The sequence below is a fragment of the Nicotiana sylvestris genome, chromosome 3 (assembly GCF_000393655.2).
Source record: "Nicotiana sylvestris chromosome 3, ASM39365v2, whole genome shotgun sequence".
In the NCBI taxonomy this organism is placed as follows: Eukaryota; Viridiplantae; Streptophyta; class Magnoliopsida; order Solanales; family Solanaceae; genus Nicotiana; species Nicotiana sylvestris.
This window is the reverse complement of record NC_091059.1, coordinates 4,604,890-4,615,878: the sequence shown is the minus strand read 5'-3', so window position 1 is coordinate 4,615,878 and position 10,989 is coordinate 4,604,890.

Below are 10,989 nucleotides of genomic sequence, written 5' to 3'. Positions count from 1 at the left end.
AGTTTTCTCGGCGTCCTCTTCATCCATCAATACCTGATGATACCCAGCGTAACAATCTACGAAAGACTGTATCTCGTGTTTGGCACAATTATCAACGAGGATGTGGATGTTGGGCAGTGCGAAATTATCTTTGGGACTTGCTCTATTCAAATCTCGGTAATCTACACATACCCGAGTTTTCCCGTCTTTTTTCGGTACTGGAACCACATTTGCCAACCATGTTGTATACTAGACTACCCGAATCACTCTCGTTTTCAGTTGTTTGGTGATATCCTCTTTAATCTTGTCACTGACCTCAGTTTTGAACTTTCGTTGCTTTTGATGAACTGGAGGACAATCAGGATGAATTGGCAATTTATGAACCACTATATCAACACCTAGTCCCGGCATGTCATCGTATGACCAAGCAAACACGTCTTTAAATTCAAAAAGAAGTTGAATTATCGCATCTCGCGTTTTCTTGTCCGTGTGAATGCTTATTTTGGTCTCCTGGATTTCTTCAGGAGTTCCTAAATTAACCGGTTCGATGTCATTCAGATTTGGCTTAGGTTTATTCTCAAAATATTCCGACTCTCGGTTTATTTCCCTAAAAGCTTCTTCTTCATCGTATTCTGGTTATGGGTTCATTAATTCACAGTTAAATAGCTCGTTGTGATTTGGGCGTGAAGTCCGCAAGCATGTCATATTTAAAGCCGCATTATTATAACTGAAAGGAAAGATAAAAGGAAAAATAACAAAAATCAGAACAAAAGAAAAAATGGGAAAGCAATGACGATTTTTTTTTATTTTCTTTGGGAAATTGGAAGACAACAATGTTTACAACTTAGGAATTCAAAACAACAATTGAAAGGAAGAAAACGTTCAGGTTATGTCCTGGAGATAACTTGTGACACAGGAAAGGTGGCAGGACAGGTCTACCCGGACTTCCGTCTAGTCGGGAATGGCGTGGCCTCCCAATTTCGAGGTTTGGCGTTCGGCCCCACGTACAGCATCTCAGCAGTGCTTGTGCCTTCACCTAGTTGAACCATGTGAGTCTCGTAGAGCATTTCTCTCATTGCCCCACATATCTCTTCGATTTCCTCAGCCGTGAAGACCTCATCGTCTTCTTCTTCGGTGTACCTTGGCCTGATGAAAGTTTCATATAAATACGGCAATGGTTGAGGTAACTTCCAACCCTCATTTTTCCTTTTCTTTGCCCACTCTTCATCTCCTGGAGTGGGTTTGAAACCTAGTCCAAAAGGTTTCTTGGTGACTGGCAAGGTGATAGGTTCTGTTATTCCCTGAAGGGTTTGTCCAAGCCCTTTCCCTGGCCTAAATCCGTGCCGGATCATTTCTTTGGCCACCATAACCGAGGCGTTAGACAAGAAAGGCTGGGGGCAAGGTATTCCCTCTTCATGCTGCTCTGCTAGTACAATCTCGAAAGCTTGATAGACCGTATGTTCGCTCCCTTCTCTTGGTTCAAGATATGGGATGGATGGGTCCCGATAAATAGCATGCTCGTCTTCTCCATGGACCACGATCTCTCGGTCTTCGTACTCAAACTTCACCATCTGGTGAAGAGTGGAAGGCACAGCTCATGCCGCATGGATCCAAGGTCTGCCGAGGAGAAAATTGTAGGATGTATCCATGTCGAGCACCTGGAAGGTCACTTCAAACTCGACTGGTCCTATGACCAACAACAGGTCTATTTCCCCCATGGTATCTCTCTTGATGCCGTCAAAAGCCCTTACGCAGACATTATTGGGTCGGATTCTTCCGGTCCCAATTTCCATTCTTTGTAGCGTGGAGAGCGGGAAAATGTCAACACCTGAGCCTCCATCCAACATCACCCTCTTGACATAGTAGTCCTCGCATTTAACTGTTAGATGCAGAGCTTTGTTGTGAGCTGCTCCTTCTGGAGGTAAGTCATTCTTGCTGAAAGAGATTTGGTTAACGGCGAAAAACCTTTCTGTCATCCGTTCCAGTTGTTCAGCTGAGGTTTCAACTGGCACGTATGCTTCATTCAGGGTTTTCAGTAAGATCTTTTGATGCTCAGCCGACCTCATCAACAATGATAGCATGGAAACTTGCTCGGGGTACTTGCGCAGTTGATCTATCACTTTGTAATCCGGCATTTTCATTTGTTGGAAGAACACTTCCGCTTCTTCAACGCTTATAGGCTTCTTTGGTGGGAAGCGTCTCTGTGTGGCGTTGTTCAGCTCTTGGATGTTTGAATGCCTTCCAATGAAAGTATTTTCCGGAAGTTCCCCCGTGACTTCTTTACCTTTGTACGTTACCAACGTCCTCTAATAGTTCCACGGTACTGTGGACAGGTTTGTCATTGGCTTTTGTGGCACGCGTCCGATAACCACTGGCTCATTCAGCCGAGGTGGTTGAATCGTCCCCCGGACCACATAGGCCCCCTTTGGCACGTACATAGGTTTTGCCTTTTTGACCCCGAAGCTCTGCGGCTTCTCTGCTCGACCTCGTGGTATGTAAAGAACTCCATCCTTTACCGGTATCACTTTCTTCTCCACCTTCTTTTCGGGCTCGCTTTTTACAGCATTGACCTCCTCCCCCTTTTCTGGTTCTTGGGTTGTCTCAGGCTTTTCCCCATGTCGACAATGGCGATTATAGCCTTCAAAGCAGGGTCGAATTCTTTGTCTTCGCAAATCATTCCGATCAGCGGCCCGTTATTATGTGTAGGTAGTGGATTGTTAGTCACATTTGGGACCTCCTCCTCCCTTAGCACTATTTTCCCTTGCTCTATTAAATTCTCGACCACTCTTTTCAACGACCAGCAGTCATTTGTATCGTGCCCCTCGACCCCTGAATGATAGGCGCATCTGACTCCAGCTTTGTAAGAAGGTGACGTCGGGTTTTGCCTTGTTTGAGGGACTGGTTGCAGGAAGCCCAACTGGACTAGTTTCGGGAACAAAGTAGAGTATGGTTCACCGATGGGCGTGAAAGTCCTCCTTCTAGGTGGCTCCTGAGGGCGGAAGTTATTCTGCGGAGGTTGTGGGTTATAGTGGTTGTGGTAAGGAGGCTGATTTCTGGGAGGTGGAACTTGGCCTCGGTTGGCTTGTTGCGGCGGATGGGCATAAGGTTGGGCATTCATGACCATATAGGGTTGATGAGCATATGCCAGATTTGAGTGGGGATAGTAGTGTTGTGGGGTTCTTTCCGGAAGACGGGGCCTGGGATTACGATATTCCCTTGCTTCCGAGGGTGCCATGGTCGTTTCTTCCTTTTTCTTCCCTCTTGCCATTCCTCCGGACCCGCTTTGGACGGCTTGGGAGGTCGCCCTTATGGCTGCTTGACTCAGAATCCTACCTGTTTTCAGACCATTCTCCACCATCTCTCCAATCTTAATCGCTTCCGCGAATGGCTTTCCCATGGCTGACATCATGTTTTGGAAATAATCGGACTCTTGAGCCTGGAGAAAAGTAGTGACCATTTCTACGTCATCCATGGGCGGCTTCACCCTCGACGCCTGCTCACGCCACTTAATAGCATATTCTCTGAAGCTTTCTGAAGGTTTCTTCTTCAAATTCGACAGAGAATTTCGGTCTGGTGCAATGTCGATGTTATACTGGAATTGTTTCACAAAATCTCTGGCGAGATCATCCCATATATGCCATCGGGACATTTCCTGGTCCATATACCATTCTGAGGCTATCCCTACTAGACTTTCCCCAAAATATGCCATTAGCAGTTCTTCTTTTCCGCCGGCTCCCCGCAATTGGTTGCAATATTTCTTAAGATGTGCAATGGGGTCATCGTGCCCGTCGTACTTCTCAAACTTTGGGGTCTTGAAACCCATTGGAAGGTGTACGTGAGGGAACATGCATAGGTCGGCGTAAGAGACGCTCTTCTGTCCGCTCAAACCTTGCATATTCTTCAAACTCTGTTCAAGGCTTCTCATTCTTTTGGCCATCTCATTTTGTTCTGCAATTCTGTGGTTCTGATCCTGCCCGGGTGCAAGCTCGCACTGAGGCAGTGGAGGATTAGTGCTGGTAGCGAACCTAGTTGGTTCCATTGAGAAGGAGGGTGCTTGGAATGTAAAGGAGGATGAGTCAAAGCTTGGCTTGTACGTAGCAGGCTGTGCCGTAATCGGGCAGGGCAGTGCAGTAAAGATGTTCGTGTTTGCATCGGTGGCCGACATTTGGGGATGAGGCTCAGAAGGCGATCCAGCAGAGAAGGCTGAAGTGGCTGGGTACCCGAATGGGGTAGCAGGATAATTTATGGGGACATTAGAAGTCCCGCTTGACCTGGAGAATAACTCAGGGAATCCGGGGACGACACTTGGCGGCTCTTTCCCATTATTCCAGTCGTCCAGCATTTCCAACATGCTGAGCCGTAGGATTTTATTTTCCTCCGCAGTTGCGGACTCGGGTGTGAGGACAGCCGAGATCGAACTTTCCTCGGAAAAAAGGATAGTTGGCAACGGAATCTCTGAAGACATTTCTACACTTCCTTTTGACCTTGTGAAGTAAGTGTGAGCACTGCCTCCTGTCTTAACAATAGGTAATAGAATACTCCCTTTCGACCTCGTGAAGTATGAGTGCGAGGCCAAACTTTTAACAAACCAACCTCCTTTTCCAAAAACTTGGAGGAACTCAACGACAAACGAGCGGTTAATTCGAAATAAATAATAGATAGGCAATCTCACGTTGGGCATGATGCACCTATACAGTTAAGTGAATTCTACATGTTTGCGACGAAAGCATGCGTCATTCCGGCATTCTTTTTTAGGCTTCCCTTTTCTTATCATTTTTTCTTCTCTTTTTGTTTTTCTTTTATGTTTTTATTTTGCGGTAAAAATGCGACCGGATCCGATGAGGATTGCCTACGTATCACAACGCCACGTGAATCAGATCGTTACATAGTTCAAAAACACAAATGAGCGTAAAAGAAACACACCTTTTAATGTTGAAACGGTCTATTACAAACTACATTTTGCAAAAGAAAGAGCAAACTTTGAAAATAAACCTAGACTCAACATAGACTAAAACAAACTGATGGAAAAAAACAGGCAGAAGATGCTAAGATACAGACTCGACTTATGAGTACATTATGGTTTTGAAAATTGGTGCCCGCGGGGCATCATTCGGCCTCGCCGCGGTCCTAGGTGTGAGATCCCTCTCGAGCTGCTCCAGCTCATGCATGGTCTGTTTGACATAACCCATCACTGCCGAGAGGACGGTAACACTGGTCATGTCCTCACATCGTAGGCATCGTCTGGTGATGGCATGGGCAATGGCCTTGATCCTATCTCTGGTTTGCTTCTTCTCTATGAGTAGGCGTTTTATCTGATCGCTACATATCTTGAATACCTGAGAATCCTGTATATGCTGATTCTTCAGTCGCCGTACTTCTAACTTCATCTGGGCTAATGAGTTCGTACCAGTATCTGCTCTCAATTTGGAAATTCTTGGCCTGATTAGCTGCTTTGATCTCAAGTATAGCCATCTCTCTCTTCATTTTGGCAACAGTTTTCTCGTGGTCGCGTTTCGATTGGTTCAAGTATCGGCGATGCTTCTCTACTCTTATTCCCCACTGTGCCTTGATCTTTGCCATAATCTTTCCCGATTCTTCTAAACCATCTCGCCATTCCGCGACTTCTCTTTTTAAACCCTTAATCAATTGCTGGTTTGATCGACTTCTGGGCTGTTCATCAAGAGACAATCTCAATTTTTGGATTTGGGCCTTAAGGTCTTCATTCTCTTGGACCAATTTATTCTTTTCGCTTCGATCCGCCGCGATTTGTATGCTGTTATTGAATTTCAGACTGTCAATTTGTAGCTTCAAATCACCGATCTCTGCCCGATACCCCTTTTCTTTTGCTAACCAGTTCCATTGCCCTTGGGACGATTCCACGAAATCTTTGAGATGCGGTCTCTTATCTGGTCTTTTGCAAGACAAGTCGCCTCTGAACCAAGCGTGATACCCTGGGGCAACTTCCTCTTTTGCTATATCCATCACACAAGTGCTTGATGTCAGATGTTGGCACTCACTCCAGATTTGGCGAACTTCTTCTTCGGGGAAATGACCGTCTGGACTGATTTCAATCACTTGGGTACTCAGATCTTCATCTTTCGGCACCACTTGATATCTCCCAAGTTGCCTCAAAACCCGATATGATGCGTAGGGTTGGATGCTTTTAAGTCCCATCAACAGAAAGTGGGGCCTGGTTGCCTGCATGTATATGATTTCCTCAATAGGCGACCATCCGAGCGTCCACTGGATTTGGCTAGCAGTGAGAGTTCGGAAAAATGAGGTCCATGATGTGACGCCCTCAGGTAGATTGAAACCTTTGATTCTAGTATAGAATTCTCCAACACAAGTTTTTTCGGGCGCACCGTAACCCAAGAACGGGGAGCGGTGGCATAAATGATCGGTCATCCATATTTGCAACAGTAGGTTATATCCTTCGAAAAAGTCTCCCCTGGCTCGACAAGCAGTGAGAGCCCGGAAAATGTCATCCATAATCATAGGCGCTAGAGTACTTTTATCTTGGGTAAGCAAAGTACTGACGACCCCAGTTATTTTTAGATCGATGTTTCCGTCCTTCCTTGGGAATACTATAAGACCCAAGAAGGCTGTCATAAAAGCTAACAGCCTATGTTCGTCCCACTTCTGTCGGTTGCCTTTACTACACAGTTTGAAATCCGGCTTATTGAACCCGCCCTCGTGATCGTATCTAGCATACATGAGGTGGAGACTGCAGAAACCTTTGGCAAGATCTGGATGGTGAAATGTTCGGGGTATTTTCAGAAAATCCAGAAACCGGTGTACCGTGACGGCCCTAGGTGCAATCAAGTATTTGAACCTTAACGGAGCTTCATCACCCCCAATGTATCCCGCTATTTCTTCCAAAGTCGGGGTGAGCTCGAAGTCTGAGAAATGAAATACATTGTGCGCCGAATCCCAGTAAGTGACCAATGATCTGATAATATCGCCCCGAGGCTGAATGTCTAGTAAATCCGGGAGATTTTTCAGATATTTCCTCACTTTGCCTTGCCCCTCCTTGCCTAAGTCGTTCCACCATAATCGCAACTCAAAAGGGATCTTGGTCATCATTGACAAAGGTTCGTTTTGTATCGTGCTCATCCTGCACATTTATTTAGGGTGATTAAAAAAAACTTTTATTAGACTCAAAAATTAAAATTATCTAGATCTTTTTTTAAAAAAAAGATTTTTTTTTTGCAAAACGGGAGGTTGGACCCGATGAGAGTTGCCTACATATCTCACCCCGTGCGAGAATCAAACCGGCGTAGTTCGGTCGGATCAAAATAGGGGAAACAAAAATAAAATCCTTTAAAGAAAAGAAGAATAACCGTTTTTTTTTGGAATTTTGTTATATGTTTTTCTTTTCATTTTATTATTTATTTTTTGAAAAAAGACCAAGTAAATATTTATACATTTTAAACTTCCTCCTTTTTTGAAATTTCGAAAATCTTTTAAGAGGTACTACAAATGAAACAATAAAAAATTTTGATTTTTTTTTATTTACATATATTTTTTTTTTGGATTTTGAAAGTGATTAAAAGGAATAGTTAAACTGAAAGACAAGCCTTTTCATCATTTTTCTTTAGATATTTTTTAGAAAATTCCGGTGAGGTTTGACATTACTCGGACATGGGTTTTTTCAAAAGAATAAGTAATTACATCCCTACCCTGCTATTTTTTTTTTTTTTTTTAAAATTTGGAAACCTGTCAACATGCAGATCTGAAGCAAATAGATGCGCAGAATAAACGGGATGCAGCAGGATGGTCTTTTTATTCCAGGTTGCATGTCCTAGACGGACCCAACCCCTGTGTTGAGTCCCCTATGTCAAATGCAACATGATGTAGATAAGCGTTCCTACTAGGGATCCGGCATGAGGTTTCGTTATACTAGGTTTATAACCTGGGTAGATGTTCTAGACTGTGTACCCGAGCGGACAACTCGAGTCGAGGAGGGGCAACTTACCGGGAACCAAAAGGCCGTCCGGCTTCGTAACTTATCCGTCCACTTTCTTATTTCAGGTATCGACACTAACAGAATAGGGAGCCTCGACCAGCAAGCTTCTCCCCGGAGGTGAAGAGAGAAGGGTTCGGCACAGTTTATATACATTTCAGATAATATCAAAGCGGTAAAAGACAACATTTAGCACGTTATGTCAAGACACGTAATAAATATAAGATAATAAAGCCAAATATAACAATTATTCTAAGCTCGAATTCTTGAACCCTGAACCAGTGGTTCTCGGTTTGATAATTCCCCAGCGGAGTCGCCAGAGCTGTCACACCTCCTTTTTGCGCGCCCGCCCTGAAGGGTTAGATGCGCGAGGGAGTTTTTCCAATTTAAGTGACAATATTCGAAATGGGATTATTTATTTAATTCAGAGTCGCCACTTGGGAAAGGTTTGGCTTTTGGTGTCCCAAGTCACCGGTTTATCTTGAATCCCAAATCGAGGAAATTTTCGACTTTTCCAAATGAAGTCTGCGAACCAGAAATTCTAAGTAAGGAATTCTGTTGACCCGAGGGAAGGTGTTAGGCACCCTCGAATCCCGTGGTTCTAGCACGGTCGCTTAAATTGTTATAATGGCTAAATATCTGATTTTAATACATGTTATAACTTGTGTGCTTTTATTAAGTTTAAACCGCTTTTATTATTATTTTTAATAGAATTGAAACGTCGTGAAAATACATCTCGAACCACGTCGCAATCAATGCACCCGTGGTTGTTAATACATTCTGACTCCATTGAGATTTGGATTTGGGTCACATAAATGCGCACCCGAATTTAAGAATGTAATTTAATTAAAATCGCGCCTAAAGAGTCTAACGCGTTATTATCTTTGAGGAAGGCTGCGAAATTCGCTGAACAGCCCATCCTAAATTCTGAGTATTTTTAGTATAGTTAATTATTGAGGGCCCCGCAATTTGCACTTTTTATTTGGCGAGGCTCATCTCATTATTTTAGAAGGGATATCCTAAAGTGACTACATTTCTATTATGTTCGTCTCTAACAATAAAAGAATGAAAAATGTATGTTGATTAAATGGCCTACTTAGCTAATCCTGACCTCTTATTAATTATCTGATTACAAGGTGAAGAATGATGTATCTCATGGAACATGCTTTTAATTTAATAAAAGGAATTACATACGGGATTGATGAAATGCTACGCTTACTCCGAACACTCCTTAAGCTAAATCTAAATTAACTCATTTAAACAGGATTAACGGAATTCCTTATTAAAGAATGCTACCTATGGTATTAAAAAAAACTTATCTTAAACATGCCTAATGAAATTGCAACTCGAGAGTCTAAAGAAAACTGTATTGTATCTTTGCGGGATTAAAAGGAACCGTCCAACCTATATATTCAAAACATGCTGAAGAACGAGTTTGAATTAACGACTATACTAATGGCTGCGTATTCCATGAATTGTAGTTGCATCCTATATACCATTAAACCAATCGCATATTGTGATTTAAATCAGCATAAGATTCAATCAAATACAAACTTACTAATGTACTTCTCTATTGAACTACAAACTAAAATTTACACAACTTAACAACATTTGTGAAAAGGCAGTCAGTAAACAGCAGATGATTATAACTCCTTCAGATCTTTCAATTCATGCTTTTCATTGTTACAATCAGCTACACCAATGTGAGACTCGAAATGTGTACTTGGAAATACTGAAAATGCAAAGGAGAAGAGGAAGAAGATAGGGAAATCAGCAGCAGCAAAAACAGAATAGCAGCAGCAACAACAAATAAACAGCAAAACAATTGGAGTAGAATCAAGATCCCAACTAGACCAAGTCCCAGAGTAAACCAACAAACAACCAGCAGACTCAGTTGGGATTTGGAAGAAATCAGTATTGAACAAACAGGTCAAGACCAGTGAAATCAAGACAGCAATGAAAAAATGCAATTTCTAGTTTTGTCTGTCTGTGTTTTCTTTATCTCTTGCTCTTTTTTTTTCTGTATATACCCTCTCTCAATAGGTATCTATATATGCCTATTCTTTGGTCTCTCTCTATATCTTTTTTTTTCTTTTTCTCCCCCCCCCCTCAATGGAAGTTTTGCCTCTCTTTTTATAGCCTAGCATCAGGCTATTCACAGCCTGTTAAACACCTTCCAACTCCCTACCCATGTGGTCTGTCTTGTTTCAGTTTCCACTTCTATTTAAATATAAACAAACTCCCATGATATTCCCTGGCAGACTTACCTTTTAAGTGAGGTTTATCATTTCTAAACTAAAGCAGGATATGGGCAGCAGAGTATAATCTGACAGCATATGTTGTCAAACTATTTTAACTTAACAAAGGTCTTTATGCACATGTTGTGCACAAGTGCACATGCCCTCCAATTTAGACTGCAACTAAACAAAACCAATCCTTTTATATTTATGATTCAAATTAACAACTATAAGTAGCTAAATTCAATTCCTAACTGATTCAGACAATGCTTAATAGAAGCAGATCAATTTGTTATTGTTCAAACATCTGAAACTAATTGACGACATATGTCGACTCGACTATACTAATCATAACATGTACAATCGAAAACCAATAATCAGGAATCCAACAGTATCAACAAAAGGGGGTTCAGATTGCACTGTCAGAACAAGAATGACCCTGGAAACTAATTAAATGACCAATTTCAAACTCAATCGAAAATACAGTTTACACACACACACAAATTATGAAGAAAGGAATTGACCGAATACAGAGGTTCGGGCAAGGTGAACAACAGCAGTTCAAAACACAAATTAAACAAACATTTGGCCATACGAACAGACCTTTAATCAACGCATGAACTGAATAAAGAAAAAGAAAAAACGAATCTTACCTTAAACCCTCGAAAAATTAGAAAGCCTTAGCTCGGACTCGAATAGACCTTTCTTGGGGTTGATCGGACTTTAATCGAAGTGCTTCTCAAATGAGAAACACTTCGATTAAGGTCCATTAGACCCTAATCACTTGGCTTAAACAAACATAATTCAGTC